Here is a 19779-nt window from a genome sequence, read left to right as displayed (position 1 = left end):
TCCGTCGCTTCCGGGTATGGGCTGCGGGACTGGGCGTTCCTATTTTGATTGACAGTCTTCCGAGAGGCTTCCGACAGTCGCATCCATCGCGTCACGATTTTCCGAAAGAAGCCGAACGTCGGTGCGCAGGCGCAGTATAGAGCCGCACCGACGTTCAGCTTCTTTCGGCTACTCGTGACGCGATGGATGCGACCGTCGGAAGCCTCTCGGAAGACTGTCAATCAAGAAGGAACGCCCAGTCCCGAAGACCCATACCCGGAAGCGGCGGAGAAGATGCATCTCGAAAACGGTAAGTACGGATCATATTTTAAAACAGCTAGCCGATTCCCCTAGACAAAACGAGCAGGAATCTAAGGGGAAAAGAGAAAAACAAACTTAATTGGGTGAACTCCCGCTTTAATTCAGCTGTCTGTTCCTTGTGCGTTTTTTCTCCCAAAAACAGGACTCGCAATCCATACTGCGACCAGTACCTTTCCTGGATGGAGGGAGAACTTTTCCCTGGTGTCGCTGCTCACGGGCTAGCGCTTTCTTCCAGAGTTTGCAGCGAATAGAATCCAACCATCCCAGCCGGACCTGCTCTGATTGGTCCTCTGTGCTGTATCTGCTTCTCTCGCAACCTCCTTCCAAATTTCTCTTCCATGGCGGCTGGTATCTGTACCTCTCCTCTCCTGCTATCCGAACCTTGGATCCAGATGGAGGTTGGATGTCCCAGACTGCAGGAAGTGTCCCGCTGCTGCCACCAATGTAACGGAACGTCCCACACTCCGCTTGAGTGCTTCCGTCATATACCGCTTCCTATCAGTCTGGATATAGATATCAGATATTCCAACCGCTGACAACTACAAACAAGACGATACTTTGTTTGAGCCTAAAATCTGCGTGGCATAAGGCTCTTATGCCACACAGATTTTAGGCTGCATTGTAGCGATGACCGCTAGGGGGCGCTCCCATTGTGATCTGTGTATAGTATGCAAATTGCATACTAACACCGATTCACAACGTTGCGCGAGCCCTGCGTAGGCAAGTTACGTAGTTTGCGTACGTCGGGTTTCGCGTAAGGTTACACATCCTAATAGCAGGCGCAGCCAATGCTATAGGACACCCGGCGTTCCCGCGTCACGACGTTCGAATTTTACGTCGTTTGCGTAAGTGAATCGTGAATGGCGCTGGACGCCATTCACCTTCACTTTGAAGCAAATGACGTCCTTGCGACGTCATTTGCCGCAATGCACGTCGGGAAAGTTTCCCGACGGAGCATGCGCTGCACGCTCGGCGCGGGAGCGCGCCTAATTTAAATGATTACCGCCCCCGGCGGGATCATTTACATTGCGCGCGCTTACGCCGGGCAATTTTGCCGGCGCGCCCTCGCAATTTACGGAGCTACTGCTCCGTGAATCGAGGGCAGCGCAAATTATTTGCGGGGGCGTAGGGCAAAATCGTTGCCCTGTGCCTCCGCAAATAATGCTCGAGTCGTACCTGAATCTGGGCCATTATCTCTAGTTTATAGGATTATTGTCATCATCATCAATCCATCAACAGTTGATTAACTCGTCCAGAACTAGTGGCGGCTGGGGCTCAAATTTTTTTGGGGGGCGCAAACAAACTGAAAAAAAAACATCAATTGCCGCCTCACTGTGCCCATCAATTGCTGACACTGTGCCCATCAATTGCCGCCACTGTGCCCATCAATTGCCGCCACTGTGCCCATTAAAGGCAGCCACTGTGCCCATCAATTGCTGACACTGTGCCCATCAATTGCTGACACTGTGCCTCATCAGGTGCCGCCAGTGCAATGTCTGAATCTATCTATGGTGATTGGCGCGGTGCAGGAGAGAGGGGGCGGCGCTCATGCGCCCTTAATGGACGCCCCGCCACTGCCCACAAGGAATGTACATGAAGTTTCTCTGGAGGAATATCTGTACACATTTTCTATAAATAGACCCGTCATGTCTGTGGGGTCGTCTGCCGCCATCTTCTGATGTCACTTTACTAATACCGATCATCTCTTCTCTCTCCACAGCGCTGTCCAGGAGATATTTCATTTGTCAGGCCTCCATCCGATCGTATCCCTTACGATGATCAGGTAATCAGAGTTCTATGTGTTATTCCCGGGGGGGGGGGAGGGGGGACATCAGGAAATTCTGCCCCTCCCCCTCATTGTCTAGTAGACTGACCCCTTTATACATCCCTACCGACTACTTCCTGTACAACACTGAGGGGGGGGGGGGTGTGACCCCTGGCAGGAGATTTCCCTTCACTTCCTGTCCCAGATCCACAACAGGAAGTCACAGGATGCCGGGAATATGCGGTTGGTGTAGGACACGCCCTCCAAACCGTTCAGTGACGGGTCCAAATAGTGTATTTACCAAAAATTACCAGATGGAAAAAATTCAGTTTTTATAAATGAATGAATAAACTCGCAGGAGGAAAGAACTTCACATCAGAGCCCCCCCCTGATCAGCGTCCCAATGTTCTCCTTACATCAGAGTCCCCCCCCCCTATATAAGGGTCCCCCTCATACATCAGATTCCCCATCTAAGTCCCCCTTACAACAGGTTCCCTTTCAGAGCCCCCCCTCCCCCCTTACATCACGGTCCACAACAGAGATGAGCGAGTTTGGGGGTGGAGGAACATGGCTGGCCTGCACAGAGTCCTGACCTCAACCCGATAGAACACCTTTGGGATGAATTAGAGCGGAGACTGCGAGCCAGGCCTTCTCCTCCAACGTCAGCGCCTGACCTCACAGATGCTCTTCTGGAAGAATGGTCACACATTCCCATAGACACACCCCTAAACCTTGTGGACGGCCTTCCCATAGACACACCCCCTAAACCTTGTGGACAGGTCTTCCCATAGACACACCCCTAAACCTTGTGGACGGCCTTCCCATAGACACACCCCCTAAACCTTGTGGACGGGTCTTCCCATAGACACACCCCTAAACCTTGTGGACAGGCCTTCCCATACACACACTCCTAAACCTTGTGGACGGCCTTCCCATAGACACACCCCTAAACCTTGTGGACGGCCTTCCCATAGACACACCCCTAAACCTTGTGGACGGCCTTCCCATAGACACACCCCCTAAACCTTGTGGACGGCCTTCCCATAGACACACCCCCTAAACCTTGTGGACGGGTCTTCCCATAGACACACCCCTAAACCTTGTGGACAGGCCTTCCCATACACACACTCCTAAACCTTGTGGACGGCCTTCCCATAGACACACCCCTAAACCTTGTGGACGGCCTTCCCATAGACACACCCCTAAACCTTGTGGACGGCCTTCCCATAGACACACCCCTAAACCTTGTGGACGGCCTTCCCATAGACACCCCCCTAAACCTTGTGGACGGCCTTCCTATAGACACACCCCTAAACCTTGTGGACGGCCTTCCCATAGACACACCCCTAAACCTTGTGGACGGCCTTCCCATAGACACACCCCTAAACCTTGTGGACGGCCTTCCCATAGACACACCCCCTAAACCTTGTGGACGGCCTTCCCAGAAGAGCTGAAGCTGTTATAGCTGCAAAGGGCGGAGCCAACTCAATATTGAACCCTCCGGACTAAGACTGGGGGGTCATTAAAGTTCATGTGCGTGTAAAGGAGGCGTCCCAATACTTTTGACAATATAGTGTATGTATGACCTTGTTATCTTTAGCAATTTTGCTGACCAATCAGATCCATATCAGAAATGTAAACATTGCTCTGCTCCATAGGGGGGTGAACAGGTGTGAGAGGGGGAGGGGTTTAATATAATGGTTGGAGGGGGAGGAGTCAGGTGAAAATAATTGGGTGAAGGTCCGCTGTAGGTAATCTTCTTCTTCTTCCTTTCCTACCAGAAGATGAATCCGTGACTCCGCCCTCTCCGGGCCGCTACCATCCTCTGATTGGCTCTTCATAGATCTGCAAAGCTCTTCAGGGGCCGACCTCCGGAAATGACGAGTCGGCGCTTTTCTTTTCTCACATAATAAAATGTGTATCTGATGAACACAGATCGGCATTCATTGTGTCTTTTCTCTCTCCCCGGAGATCAGAATGTTATTGGAAATAAATGTGAAATGTTTCCATGCTGATTATACAAAGAAAAGGAAATAATAGCACAAGGGACAGAATGGAGTGAAGGTGATCACATATCATCACATGAAGAGTGGCATCACTGATGGGCACTGATTGGCATCACTGATGGGCACTGATTGGAATCACTGGTGGGCACTGATTGGAATCACTGATGGGCACTGATTGGCATCACTGATGGGCACTGATTGAAATCACAGATGGGCACTGATTGGCATCACTGATGAGCACTGATTGGCATCACTGGTGGGCACTGATTGGCATCACTGGTGGGCACTGATTGGCATCACTGGTGGGCACTGATTGGAATCACTAATGAGCACTGATTGGCATCACTGGTGGGCACTGATTGACATCACAGATGGGCACTGATTGGAATCACTGGTGGGCACTGATTGGCATCACTGATGGGCACTGATTGGAATCACTGATGGGCACTGATTGGAATCACAGATGGGCACTGATTGGCATCACTGATGGGCACTGATTGGAATCACTGATGGGCACTGATTGGAATCACAGATGGGCACTGATTGGCATCACTGATGGGCACTGATTGGAATCAATGATGGGCACTGATTGGAATCACTGATGGGCACTGATTGGAATAACTGGTAGGCACTGATTGGAACCACTGATGGGCACGGATTGGCATCACTGATGGGTTACACTGCCATACCCACCTAAGGGACAGCAGCAACCAGCGATAGGAATCCTGAGGAAGAAGTGATGATTGAGGTCAGTTGAGATAAAAGTCGCCTTAGACCCCTCCCACATGGGCGGTCCCATCGGGTCACCTGTCTGTTTCTCAGGCGGAGCCAATCAGACCTTCTATTCTCCTGTATAGGTGACTGGAACCGCGCCGCAGCCAAAAGACGACTACAGTGCGGTCACCCAGTTCTGGGAGAGCGTCCATCCTCCTGTGTGCCCCCCCCCTGTGCCCCCCTGTGTGCCCCCCCCCCCCCCGTGTGCCCCCCCCTGTGTGCCCCCCCCTGTGTGCTCCCCCGTGTGCCCCCCTGTGTGCCCCCCCCCGCGGCCCAGTTTCAGCAGACATGTTCGGTCGTGTGTGGGCGCGAGCGGGCCGAATTCCAGCAAACATTTGCCCGCCGGGCCTTTTCCCAGCGGACAAATATTCCTGGACGTGTTTTAAAACCGTCCGCTGGAATCCTGCCCGCTCGGACATGTTCGGTCGTCTGTACAGACCTACCGTACATGTCCGAGCGCCCGCCATCCCTCGCATGCGTCGAATGACTTTGACGCATGCGTGGAAGCCTTTAAATGGCAGGCCCGCCCACGTCGCCGTGTCATCGCCGCGTCATCGTCGCGGCGACGACGCGGCCACGCCCCGCGTATTGTTTACGCGCGGACTTCTGTACGATGGTTAGTACAACCATCGAACAGAAGCCCTCTGGCAGGCATGTACGGTGAAAACGGTCCGACGGACCGCTTTTATCGTACATGTTTGCCCGTGAGTACCCGGCCTTACTGTAATGAGGCACTTTTCATCCAACTGACACCCAACAGCGAGGCATCATTTCTCCCCCTGACACCCAATAATGATACCAACGATGGGGCACTATTTCTTCCCCTGACACCAATAATAGGGCATTATTCCTCCCCGTGATACCAACGATGGGGCACTATTTCTTCCCCTAATACCAAATATGGGGATGTTCATGCCCACTGATGGCAGGAAAATTTCCACTACTACTGGCCACTTGCCGGCCCCCCGAAAGTCTGAAGAACAATAAACTGGCCCTTTGTTTATAAAGTTTGGAGACCCCTGACTTAGACCAATCACTGATACCAGCGAGGGTTTTTGGATCTTGAGACGCACTCCCCTGCAGGGGCGCACTGCCCGAGGGCCCCATGCCACTAGGGGGCCCCATCAGGGTTGCCAGCCTCAGTAAAACCAGGGACAGTATGTAAAAATCTGTGTTTTTTTTTTTACATCTGTCCCTGAAATGTCCGAAACCGACATCCTTTTGGTCTAAAAATCCCGAGATTATAGCTGCCCCGCCCCTCCAGTACCTTCTCAGTGTGTGTATGTATACTGTGTGGCCCCATAATCTTCTATTGCCCGGGGGGCCCCATAATATCCTATTGCCCGGGGGCCCCATAATCTCCTATTGCCAGGGGGGCCCCATAATCTCCTATTGCCCGGGGGGCCCCATAATCTCCTATTGCCCGGGGGGCCCCATAATCTCCTATTGCCCAGGGGGCCCATAATCTCCTATTGCCCGGGGGGCCCATAATATCCTATTGCCCGGGGGGCCCCATAATCTCCTATTGCCCTAGGGGCCCATAATCCCCTATTGCCCGGGGAGCCCCATAATCTCCTATTGCCCGGGGGCCCCATAATCTCCTATTGCTCGGGGGGACCCCATAATCTCCTATTGCTCGGGGGGGCCCATAATCTCCTATTGCCCGGGGGGGCCCATAATCTCCTATTGCCCGGGGGGTCCATAATCTTCTATTGCCCGGGGGGCCCATAATCTCCTATTGCCCGGGGGGCCCATAATATCCTATTGCCCGGGGGGCCCCATAATCTCCTATTGCCCGGGGGGCCCCATAATCTCCTATTGCCCGGGGGCCCCATAATCTCCTATTGCCCTGGGGGCCCATAATCTCCTATTGCCTGGGGGGCCCCATAATCTCCTATTGCCCTGTGGGCCCCATAATCTCCTATTGCCTGGGGGGCCCCATAATCTCCTATTGCCCGGGGGGCCCCATAATCTCCTATTGCCCTGTGGGCCCCATAATCTCCTATTGCCCGGGGGGCCATAATCTCCTATTGCCTGGGGGGCCCCATAATCTCCTATTGCCAGGGGGGCCCCATAATCTCCTATTGCCCGGGGGGCCCCATAATCTCCTATTGCCCAGGGGGCCCATAATCTCCTATTGCCCGGGGGGCCCATAATATCCTATTGCCCGGGGGGCCCCATAATCTCCTATTGCCCTAGGGGCCCATAATCCCCTATTGCCCGGGGAGCCCCATAATCTCCTATTGCCCGGGGGCCCCATAATCTCCTATTGCTCGGGGGGGCCCCATAATCTCCTATTGCTCGGGGGGGCCCATAATCTCCTATTGCCAGGGGGGGCCCATAATCTCCTATTGCCCGGGGGGCCCATAATCTATTGCCCGGGGGCCCATAATCTCCTATTGCCCGGGGGGCCCCATAATCTCCTATTGCCCTAGGGGCCCATAATCCCCTATTGCTCGGGGGGGGGCCCATAATCTCCTATTGCCCGGGGGGCCCCATAATCTCCTATTGCCCCGGGGGCCCCATAATCTCCTATTGCCCTGTGGGCCCCATAATCTCCTATTGCCCTGTGGGCCCCATAATCTCCTATTGCCCGGGGGGCCCCATAATCTCCTATTGCCTGGGGGGCCCCATAATCTCCTATTGCTCGGGGGCCCCATAATCTCCTATTGCCCGGGGGGGCCATAATCTCCTATTGCCAGGGGGCCCCATAATCTCCTATTGCCCGGGGGTCCCATAATCTCCTATTGCCCGGGGGGGCCATAATCTCCTATTGCCAGGGGGCCCCATAATCTCCTATTGCCCGGGGGGCCATAATCTCCTATTGCCAGGGGGCCCCATAATCTCCTATTGCCCGGGGGGCCCCATAATCTCCTATTGCCTGGGGGGCCCCATAATCTCCTATTGCCCGGGGGGCCCCATAATCTCCTATTGCCCGGGGGTCCCATAATCTCCTATTGCCCGGGGGGGCCCATAATATCCTATTGCCCGGGGGGCCCCATAATCTCCTATTGCCCTAGGGGCCCATAATCCCCTATTGCTCGGGGGGGGCCATAATCTCCTATTGCCCGGGGGTCCCATAATCTCCTATTGCCCGGGGGGCCCCATAATCTCCTATTGCCCGGGGGGCCATAATCTCCTATTGCCAGGGGGCCCCATAATCTCCTATTGCCCGGGGGGCCATAATCTCCTATTGCCCGGGGGGCCCCATAATCTCCTATTGCCCGGGGGGCCATAATCTCCTATTGCCAGGGGGCCCCATAATCTCCTATTGCCCGGGGGTCCCATAATCTCCTATTGCCCGGGGGGGCCCATAATATCCTATTGCCCGGGGGGCCCCATAATCTCCTATTGCCCTAGGGGCCCATAATCCCCTATTGCTCGGGGGGGGCCATAATCTCCTATTGCCCGGGGGTCCCATAATCTCCTATTGCCCGGGGGGCCCCATAATCTCCTATTGCCCGGGGGGCCATAATCTCCTATTGCCAGGGGGCCCCATAATCTCCTATTGCCCGGGGGGCCATAATCTCCTATTGCCCGGGGGGCCATAATCTCCTATTGCCAGGGGGCCCCATAATCTCCTATTGCCCGGGGGGCCATAATCTCCTATTGCCCGGGGGCCCCATAATCTCCTATTGCCCCGGGAGCCCCATAATCTCCTATTGCCCTGGGGGGCCCCATAATCTCCTATTGCCCGGGGGGCACCATAATCTCCTATTGCCCTGGGGGGCCCCATAATCTCCTATTGCCCCGGGGGCCCCATTATCTCCTATTGCCCTGGGGGGCCCCATAATCTCCTATTGCCCGGGGGCCCCATAATCTCCTATTGCCCGGGGGCCCCATAATCTCCTATTGCCCGGGGGCCCCATAATCTCCTATTGCCAGGGGGGCCCATAATCTCCTATTGCCCGGGGGCCCCATGAGTTGTCAGTCCGCCCCCGCACCCCTGTGTATGTTTTGTTTGCCATCACAGGTTTTTCATTCATTATATTTAGCGCGACTTTCTGCCCTTTTATGTTTTGTTTTTGCGCGGCTTCACGTGTTTTGTGCGTGTCGCGGCTTGGCTTTTTATTAGCTCTTTTTCAATTTTTATTTTATTTCCTCATTAGCGCAGTATTCCCCTTACCACTCGGTAGAGACTATTGCTCTATTCTGTGGCTTGGGGGTTGGAACTTCCGCGGCAAAGACGTTTCACAATGTGTCTGCTTTGGGTTACAATTTTATTACAATGTGGAAGAATCTCACCGTCCAATCAGATTACAATATATATATTTTTCACCAGATCATTTTTTATTAAAATGTTTTATTAAAAAAACATGAGAAAAGGTTCTGCACGTCTTCATATAATTCCACATAAGAAACATTGGGGTAGATTCAGGTAGGGGCGCAGCGTACCATCTTTCCGCTACGCCGCCGTAAATTACAGGAGCAAGCGCTGTATTCACGAAGCACTTGCTCCGTAATTTGCGGCGGCGTAGCGTAAAAGGGGCCGGAGTAAGCGCGCGTAATTCAAATGATCCGGTAGGGGGCGTGGATCATTTAAATTAGGCGCGTTCCCGCGCCGAACGTACTGCGCATGCGCCGTCCCTAAAATTTCCCGACGTGCATTGCGGTAAATGACGTCGCAAGGACGTCATTGGTTTCGACGTGAACGTAAATGGCGTCCAGCGCCATTCACGGACGACTTACGCAAAATTTTCGAATCGCGACGCGGGAACGACCTCCATACTTAACATTGGCTGCGCCTCCTAATAGCAGGAGCAGCCTTACGCCAAAAACGAGTTACGCAAACGACGTAAAAAACTACCGCCGGGCGCACGTACGTTCGTGAATCGGCGTAAGTATGTAATTTGCATAGTCTACGCTGACAACTACGGAAGCGCCACCTAGCGGCCAGCGTGAGAATGCACCCTAAGATACGACGGCGTAAGAGACTTATGTCAGTCGTATCTTAGGCTAATGTCGGCGTATCTAGCTTTCTGAATACAGAAAATAGATACGCCGGCGTAGCTTTGAATTTACGCGGCGTATCTATGGATACGCCGGCGTAAATCGTTTGTGAATCTACCCCAAAGTGTTTTCTGATCACACAAGACATCCGATTGGTTGATATTGGGAAGTTTATCATGAAATGTACAGAGAGAGACCTCAGGACTTTGTGTTCCCTAAAGAGGAAATCAGTGAGAACAAGAAAAAATACACCATTTAATAATAGAGCGGAACCTCCGTTTACGAGTGACGCGGTTAGCGAGCCTTTTGAAAGTCGAGGAACTTTTTTTTTTAATCCTGACTCTGTTTGTGAGCGTTGTCCCCGCAAAGCCAGCAGAATTCAAGCTAACGGGGTGTGCAGTACCGCATTTGGCCAGAGGTGCCGGGGGCGCCGGTGACACTCGTAACGGTTCAGAACGGTTTGGAGCCGTTCAGAAATACTCTGAAACACTCAGAGACAGTGGCGGCTGGTGCTCAAAATTTTTTGGGGGGGGGGGCGCAAAAAAAAAATTGCACCCTCACTGTGCCCATCAATTGTCACCACTGTGCCATGCCATCAAACGCAGCCACTGTGCCCCCTCAATTGTTGCCACTGTGCCCTTTAATTGTCGCCACTGTGCCCATTGTTGCCACTGTGCATGTCACTGTGCCCTTTAATTGTTGCCACTGTGCCCCTTGTCATCACTGTGCCCATTGTTGCCACTGTGCCCTTTGTCGCCGCTGTGCCCTGTAAAATGCACTTACCTTACTCCTTCCACGTCCCTCGATGTCTTCTCCAGCCTTGGTGAAGCTTCAGCCAATCAGGTTACCGATAACCAGAATCGGGGAACCTGATTGGCTGAGACGGCCGTCAGTCTTATCCAAGGAACGCACCCCCCGTACGTCCCGAGGATAAGACACCCGGGAGCCGAGGGCTGTACTCGGAAAGCCTATCAGAGCCACTGACAACAATAACACTCGTGCAATGCATGAATGTATGTTATTAGATTCAGTGGCGGGCGAGAACCAGAGGGGGCGGGGCTCCAGCGCCCTCTATGGACGAACCGCCGCTGCTCAGAAATACTCAGTTTCCGGGTCTATTTCTTGTCCCGGTCCGGGCCGGGTGTACACACTTATGCAACCACATTTTATTGTTTTGGTTTTACTTCCCCAAAAAGATTTTAGTTTGTTTTTCAATTGAGTTGTACAGTTTTATCGGTCACATTAAAGGTGGAAAAAGTTCTGAAATGATTTATCTTTGTCTCATTTTTTTACATCACAGAAACCCGACATTTCCCCCCCCCCCGGGGTGTGTAGACTTTTCATATCCACTGTATCTGAAAAGTGTGGGGGAGGGGTATTTGTATTCAGCCTCTACTCATGTTATAACCAACAATTTATTTTATTGGGATTTTATGTGAGAGACACAAAGTGTCACATAATTGTGAAGTGGAAGGAAAATGATACAAATAAATATGTGAAAAGTGTGGGGGGAGGGAGGGGCATTTGTATTCAGCCCCCTTTACTCTGATAACTAAAATCTAGAGGAACCAATCGCCTTCAGAAGTCACCTAATTAGTAAATAGAGTCCACCTGTGTGTCATTGAATCTCAGTATAAACACAGCTGTTCTGTGAAGCCCTCAGAGGTTTGTTAGAGAACCTTAGTGAACAAACAGCATCATGAAGGCCGAGGAACACACCATTCAGGTCAGGGATGAAGTTGTGGAGAAGTATGTGATACATTTGCCTATATGTCTCAGTTTACTGCTCCCTGCTAGCCATATGGGTAGAGGTAGAAAGAAATTTCATGTGTGATTCATTCCTCTGACCGGTTATTGACGTGCTAATGTCCCCTCACTATTCTAAACGTTAATTGATCTATTGTGTTGTGTGAAGAAGATCTGTGTTTACCCTTAAAAGATGTGTATTGTATCATCAGGCTAAATGATTAGAGAAGTAGTATGTTAATTATTCTGATTGCTTCAGTGTTGTAATTAACTCCACTGATGTCTTTATCTAAAGAAACGTGTCTGCATGGTCGGCTCCAACTTGTCTCCTATAATCTGTATGGGAAACCCCACTGTGTGAGGGGGGGCGTTCCTAACAGGTTGTAACCACATATAAGCTGAGTTTTTGTGTCATTAAAGTGTCTTGTTCTAGCAGTAAGCTTGTCTCATGTGTGGCTTTCTGGGTGATTCCAGGGATATCCCTCCTCGTGGAATATTGGGGTGATTTTCGTTATGGGAAGAAGGGAACGTTGACGGGGATATCATACCAATACCGTCACAATTGGTTGGCAGCGGTGGGATTTTTCCCTTCTATTCCCCTTCACACCCGGATTCCAAGCAGACACTGGAAGAACTACTGGAAGTTCGTGGAAGGATTGCTAGCAACAAAACCAAGCGGGTCATCATAGCAGAATTAATGGAGCTAGACTAGGAGGACGGGATTGCAGCAACGCCAGCGGTACAAGAGATGGAGACACCAGTGATTCAGGAGGAGGAATCGCCAGCCAACAAGCTAATGAGAGAGAAGCTAGCGTGGTTCGGCCCGAACCCAACGGCAGATGTGGTGCTGAGAGTGATGGACCTGTTAGCGAAGGAGGCTAAAGAAATAAGAGACGCAGAACTACAGAAGGATAAACAAATAAGAGACGCAGAACTACAGTTAAAACTGGCAGCAGTCCAACAAGCAGCCGCACCTTCTCCGAACAGTGAGTACAGCACAGCAGACGCAAGGAAGATTCCGTTTAGCGCTTTTAAAGCTTTTGATGAAAAGGACTGTGAAATTGTTGATAACTACCTGGCGGATTTTGAGCGACAATGTAACCTGCACCGAATAGAGGAGAGTGGGTTGCAATATTGTCAGGCAAACTGTCAGGCAAAGCTTCTGATGCTTTCCGGACCGTGCCAGATCAGGATATCCATAGCTACGCCCGGGTTAAAGAAGCGCTCCTGGCTCGTTATGCAGTAACCCCAGAGTCCCACCGACAGAAGTTCAGGGACTCACGCAAAACCACGAAAGACTCTTACGCAGAATGGGCATGCCAGTTGTCCCTGTCGGCCTCTAACTGGGTTAACAGCAGCCAGGCCACCACCGCAGAGGACATTTTGCAACTAATGCTCCTGGAGCAATTTTACAATCACATCCAGACGGACGTCAAGGATTGGGTGAGAGATCGCAGGCCCATGACTCTACCAGAGGCCGCAAAGTTGGCGGATGAATATGCGGATACTCGCAAGACAAACCAGGTCACACCACGGGTACAACCCCCACAACCAACGGCGCCCTCACACCCACCAGCCGCTAGATACCAACCGCCTAACAGACCGATGACATATAGCCCTCGCTACCCACGCCAGGAGGACAACGAACAACGCTGCTTCCGGTGCAAACAGTTGGGTCACTTCAAGCAGAATTGCCCCATGAATGACAACACCAGGTCAAATTGGTCTCAACCTGGGTACCGCCCACCAGCAGCAGCCCATTGTGTAGACTCGGCTTGGGATCCCCAGGAGCTGGGTCAGGAAGAACCATTGGGCACCCCTTACGAAGCCCTCATGGTACAATCTGTTATTACGGACAACAGGGAACACCATTGTCAGCTGGTCATGGGCGACAGCCATGAGCCGGAGGGGCCTTGGAGGGAGCTGGGCAGAAAGAGGCACCGCCAGCTACCCTCCAAGAAGAAGAGGTCCTGGAAGTCATATAACCAGCGGACCTGGGAGTAGAAGAAGCGACTGGAGGAGATGGAATCGCAGCGGGCGCCCCAGATGCGGGCCGAGATGTTCGCCAAGGGCCCACCGGTGGCCCCTTACACCACCACCCAGTTCCTGATGATGAAGGACCACGTGGAAAGCCTGCAGGACATGAGCAAACAGGATCTGATCCGTGAGTACATAGAGCTGGAGGAGTGCATAAGCCGCATGGAGGAGGAGAACAACCACCTGAGGTCACAGCGGGCTGACCCCCCCAGGCTCCATGAACTGGAGATGGAGCTGGAGAAGCTCAAAGAGGAGAACCGGCGGCTGCGGAGGGAGCAGGGGGTGGCTGACCTTATGGGGCTCTGAGTCCCCTCCCCCCCCCCGGACTCTGAGCACCAGTGCTACAGCATTTCAACAAATATAACTTTTTCTTTTTATGAATCTCCTGTGATTGTCACTTCAGAGCCATAACCTGCCCCCTCCCATAGCGGGACACCTAGACGGCGGCGCACAGACCCATTCACTGTCTTCACACTGACTTCTGGTGACTTTGCAGATCGCACAAAGACTTGGGGACTGACCGGCGTGTGATCTGACGACCCGGTGACATACCTGAGTCTGAAGCAGTTGTCAAGGGAGGTCAGTCATGCCAAACGGAGTTAACCTCGGACTAAAAGCTCTGAACCCGTCAACCCTACTGGACCAGGGAAGGTCCAACCGGGTTTGCCGGAGCAGGGAGCAAAAGGGGGGCCATTGTGATACATTTGCCTATATGTCTCAGTTTACTGCTCCCTGCTAGCCATATGGGTAGAGGTAGAAAGGAATTTCATGTGTGATTCATTCCTCTGACAGGTTATTGACGTGCTAATGTCCCCTCACTATTCTAAACGTTAATTGATCTATTGTGTTGTGTGAAGAAGATCTGTGTTTACCCTTAAAAGATGTGTATTGTATCATCAGGCTAAATGATTAGAGAAGTAGTATATTAATTATTCTGATTGCTTCAGTGTATTAATTAACTCCACTGATGTCTTTATCTAAAGAAACGTGTCTGCATGGTCGGCTCCGACTTGTCTCCTATAATCTGTATGGGAAACCCCACTGTGTGAGGGGGGCGTTCCTAACAGGCTGTAACCACATATAAGCTGAGTTTTTGTGTCATTAAAGTGTCTTGTTCTAGCAGTAAGCTTGGCATGTGTGGCTTTCTGGGCGATTCCAGGGATATCCCTCCTCGTGGAATATTGGGGTGATTTTCGTTATGGGAAGAAGGGAACGTTGACGGGGATATCATACCAATACCGTCACAAAGTATAAAGCAGGGTTAGGTTATAAAAAAATCTCCCAAGCTTTGAAGATCTCATGGAGCTTCTGTTCAATCCATTATCGGAAAATGGAAAGAGTACGGCACAACTGCAAACCTACCAAGACATGGCCGTCCACCTAAACTGACCGGGCCGGGCAAGGAGAGCATTCATCAGAGAAGCAGCCAAGAGTTGTCCACGGTAACTCTGGAGGAGCTGCACAGGAGCTGCACAGCTCAGGGGGGAGAATCTGTCCACAGGACAACTATTAGTGGTCTCTCCACAAATCTGCCCTTTATGGAAGAGTGACGAGAAGAAAGACATTGGAGAAAGAAAGACATAAGAAGTCCTGTTTGCAGTTTGTGAGAAGCCGTGTGGGGGAGGGGACACAGCAAACATGCGGGGGAGGGGACACAGCAAACATGTGGGGGAGGGGACACAGCAAACATGTGGGGGAGGGGACACAGCAAACATGTGGGGGAGGGGACACAGCAAACATGTGGGGGAGGGGGACACAGCAAACATGTGGGGGAGGGGACACAGCAAACATGTGGAAGAAGGTGCTCTGGTCACATGACACCAAAATTCTAACTTTTTCGCTATGTGTGGGGGGAAAACTAACACTGCCCATCCCCCTGAACACACCATCCCCACCGTGAAACATGGTGGTGGTAGCATCATGTGGTGGGGATGCTTTTCTTCAGCAGGGACAGGGAAGCTGGTCAGAGTTGATGGGAAGATGGATGGAGACAAATACAGGACAATCTTAGAAGAAAACCTGTTAGAGTCTAGATGTCCCTCTCTAGATGTGCAAAGCTGGTAGAGACTATTGCTCTATTCTGTGGCTTGGGTGTTGGAACTTCCGCGGCAAAGACATTTCACAATGTGTCTGATTTGGGTTACAATTTTATTACAATGTGGAAGAATCTCACCGTCCAATCAGATTACAATATAGAATATTTTTTTTAATCAGATAATTTTTTGTTAAAAAACATGAGAAAAGGTTCTGCACATCTTCATATAATTCCACATAAGAAACATTGTAGTTCTCATATCATTGACATTCAGTAATAAGAGAATGGAGGAGGGGAGAGAAACAATCCAGAATCTGATAGAAAAGTGTTTTCCGATCACACAAGACATCCGATTGGCTCATATTGGGAAGTTTATCATGAAATGTACAGAGAGAGACCTCAGGACTTTGTGTTCCCCAAAAGAGGAAAAAGAAAATCAGTGAGAACAAAAAAATACACAATTTAATACTACAGAGAGAATAAAATGAAAATTTCCTATTAAATACTTACCGTCGTAAATTTCCTTTCCTGATAGACTCCATGGCAGCAACGTGTGGGTTAGCCCCGCCTCCATAACTACCTGTAACGGCTACCCAGGTAGTGAGAGGGTATCAGCCGTTAGAGACGTCCTTTTCCCTGGCAAGTTGCGATATGCAAGTAAAACCGGTATCATTCCATCCCCAAGATTCAGAGAGAGAGAGAGCGTCCCCCTTCAAGAACGAGACGCGGCTGCGGTTTGAAGGGTCAAGTAGACTGTTTAATGGCACATTTCACCTAGCTTATATGTGGTTACAAACTGTACAGGAACAATGACAATCTACGCCCCCCCCCCTCACACAGGGGGGCTTCAATACAGATACTTTGAAATAATGACATTCCCTTGAGCCAATCAGTCTCTAGACGGTTTGGCTCCAAGCTTACGTTTAACATGATTTGATCAGAGACACCTTCCTTTATCAATAGAATTCAATTAACCTTTAGAAAAATAAACACTCACAGATAATCCCATCAGCATACACCTGACAGAAGACTGCTAACTTAAACAATACACAAAAGAGCCAATTAACTAAGAAGGGACATTAGAATTTTAGCAGTTTGAGAGTCACTCTACAATTAACTCTTTGTAGGCCTCACTGTAGGATTATCATGGATGTCCAGGCAGAATACATAGGTCTGTTACACTACCCTATAGGACACCTCTCCCATAAATCTTTGCTCTGGGCTCAGTAGCGGTGCGTCCATAGAGGGCGCACCGCATACTAGCTCATTATGAAATACTTACCTTGAAACAAGGTTAGGGGAACTTACCTGGTCCACGCCGAGGGAGATGTCATCTTGCCTCGGCGTGTCTTCCGGGTATCGCCGCTCCAGCACTGTGATTGGCTGGAGCATGCGCGCGGGAGACTTCTGTCCGGCAAGGTCCAGCGGCTGTCAGGCCTTTAGCCGAAGATCCCCGCTGCGCATGCGCCGCTGCAGTCAGCGGCGCATTGCGAGGGGAATATCTCCTAAGCCGTACAGGTTTAGGAGATATTCTTTATACTTACAGGTGAGCCTTATTATAGGCCTTATTATAGGCTTACCTGTAAGTGAAAGTGCTAGTACAGAGTATACTATCACTTTAACACTGTCAACCGACAGTACTTGGAAACCAAAACTGACAGATGACAAAGAAGCTGGCTCAACACAGCATCACCAAATGTGTTTATAGAAGACCAGGAAGCCGCTCTACAGATTATCTCGGGAGCAACATGACGAGAAGCTGCCCAAGAGGTCGAGATACTCCGAGTTGAATGAGCTGTCACTGCCTCGGGAGGAGCCAAGCCCTTTGAATGGTCTGTACGGTCCATGCAGCAATGGATCTAACCGAAGCCCGCATTCCTTTGTTTTTTCCGTGGAGAAGGATAAAAAGAAAATCCGATTGTCTAAATGGAGCCGTGACTTCCAGGTACTGTTTCAGAGTGTGCACCACATCAAGAGGACGGACAACCTGATTTTCTGGTGACCTAAAGGTGGGGAGCACAATCTCTTGATTTACATGGAAAACTGAGGACACTTTAGGGTTCGACCCCAACATGGGAATCAACACTGTTCTGTCCAGAAGAAAAGTTAGAAAAGTCTCCTTCGAACCCAAGTTTCTAATTTCAGATACTCTTTTGGCTGACCTAACAGCTACAAGGAAGGTAGTCTTGAGTTTGAGGTCTTTCGCTGAGAGAGGCTTGTCGGGATCTGATCCGAGATTAGAAAGGAAATTCAAAACAAGAGGGAGGTCCCATTTGGGGAACCTTGGTTTCCTCTGAGGTCTAAGCCAGATAGCACCTTTGAAAAACAAGCGAACAAGTGGATGATGAAGTGCCCATGAAACTCCTGTGAAAGCCGATACTTGTAACCGAAGTGAGCTTACAGCTAGGGACAGGTCAAGACCTGTTTGCAGAAAACGAAGGATGTCCTGGACTGCCGGAGTGTTACAAGGATTAGGTCTGGAAGACATGTGATCTGTGAACCTGGACCATATACGCTCATAGACCCTGTTGGTGCTTTTCCTTCTGGCATTAAGGGTTGGAATGGCCTCTTCTGGACAACCTAGAGCCTCGAGCCTTCCTCTCTTAAGAACCAAACCCTGAGGTGCAGGTGGGACGGACAAGGGTGTAGAGCTGTGCCTTGAGACAGTAGATCTGGCCTAAGAGGTAGGGGAACTGGGTCTCGATAACTGAGGAGTGGCTCTGTTGGGCCAAAAAGGAATCACTGCTTTGACTTCCACCTTCTCTGTTCTGAGCATCTGGAGAAACTGGAATATCGCCGGCACCGGAGGAAAGACGTAGGCCTTGTCAAACCTCCACTGGTCTGTGAGAGCATCTATTCCATAAGCCTGAGGGTCTCAGAACCTCGAGTAGTATTTGGTCAGCTTGCAGTTGCATGGGGATGTGAAGAGGCTGACTTCTGGAAACACTCCCAGGGTCAAGAGCAATTCGAACACCCTTTTGTGGAGAGACCACACGTTGTTGTTCATCTGAACGTGAGAAAGGAAGTCTGCCTGTACTTTCTGAATCCCAGGAATGTAGACCACTGAGATGTTGTACAAATTCCTCTGAGCCCAGCTCATGATTGGATCCATCTCATGTAGCAGGGACAAGCTGCGAGTTCCACCCTGCTTCCTTATGTATTGTCCAACCTGAGCATCACTGAAGAGTTCTTTATTAGATGGCGGAATGACAGGAGTGCCTGAAAGGCAGCCCACAGTTCCAGTATGTTGGACACAATCCCCAAAGAAGAAGAGTTCCATCTGCCCTGAGCCACTTCCGGCAATGAGTGCACAAGCCCCGGTGGCTGGCATCTGAGGTTATCGTGACCCATGTGATGGGAACGATCGAGTGGTAATTGCGAAGATTTTCCCCCTGGAGCCACCTAAGGAGAAACACTCTCATGGCTGGAGTAACGTGGATGCGCTGGCTTTACCAAAGGAATTACATTGTTGGAGGAACGCTTTTTGGAAGGGCCGTGTGTGCCACTGTGCCCACTTCACCATGGGAATAGTAGCTGCCATAGTGCCAATCACCTTCAGACATTGGAGAGCAGAGAGGTGAGAGGGATCCGCCCACCATGGATGGAGCCATAAGGCATGACGTGCTGAGACAGCCGCCAGGATAACACGGGCCACCAGGTGGATGACATCAATGGAAGGTGGGTGCCAGCCTGATCTCCTGGATAGGCAAACTTCTGGCCACTTCACTCTTGGGGTCTTATCAGCGCTGTCTGACCAGGTTTCCATGGCTTTGATATGGAGGCTACAGCTAGGACCGGTTTGCAGGCCATTCCCGCTGTCAGGTAAATCCGCTTCAGATCAGAGTCAATCCGTCTTTCCAAGGGATCTTTAAAGGAAACGGTGTCTTCCAAAGGAAGGGTCACATATAAAGTATTGACGCCCCTTATTGAGCTGCTTGAAAAATATTCTCTGCTCTGGAGGAAAAGTTACAGGATCTTCCCAACTCAAGGCTTCCTTTTATCCCAATAAAATACATTTATGTTTTTGGGTGTAACATGAGAAAATGTGGAGAATTTCAAGGGGTATGAATACTTTTTCAAGGCACTGTAACTTGGAGGGTGCTACATAGAGAGATACCTGGAATAATACATTTATAGAAAATAATTAAATGTCATCAGTAAAAAAA

At 50.8% G+C, this 19779-nt stretch overlaps 1 long non-coding RNA gene across 1 annotated transcript; it reads left to right on the top strand.

The window, feature by feature from the left end:
* The first annotated feature begins 2043 nt into the window (after positions 1 to 2043).
* On the top strand, positions 2044 to 4001 carry LOC120941736. The gene is made up of 2 exons (XR_005749584.1): positions 2044 to 2083; positions 3847 to 4001. It is a non-coding gene; the product is annotated as an uncharacterized LOC120941736 (long non-coding RNA).
* Positions 4002 to 19779: the final 15778 nt, after the last annotated feature.

The sequence above is a fragment of the Rana temporaria genome, chromosome 5 (genome assembly GCF_905171775.1).
Source record: "Rana temporaria chromosome 5, aRanTem1.1, whole genome shotgun sequence".
NCBI classification, from domain to species: domain Eukaryota; kingdom Metazoa; phylum Chordata; class Amphibia; order Anura; family Ranidae; genus Rana; species Rana temporaria.
Note: the sequence above shows the minus strand (reverse complement) of the source record. Positions and strands in the feature narration are given on the sequence as shown.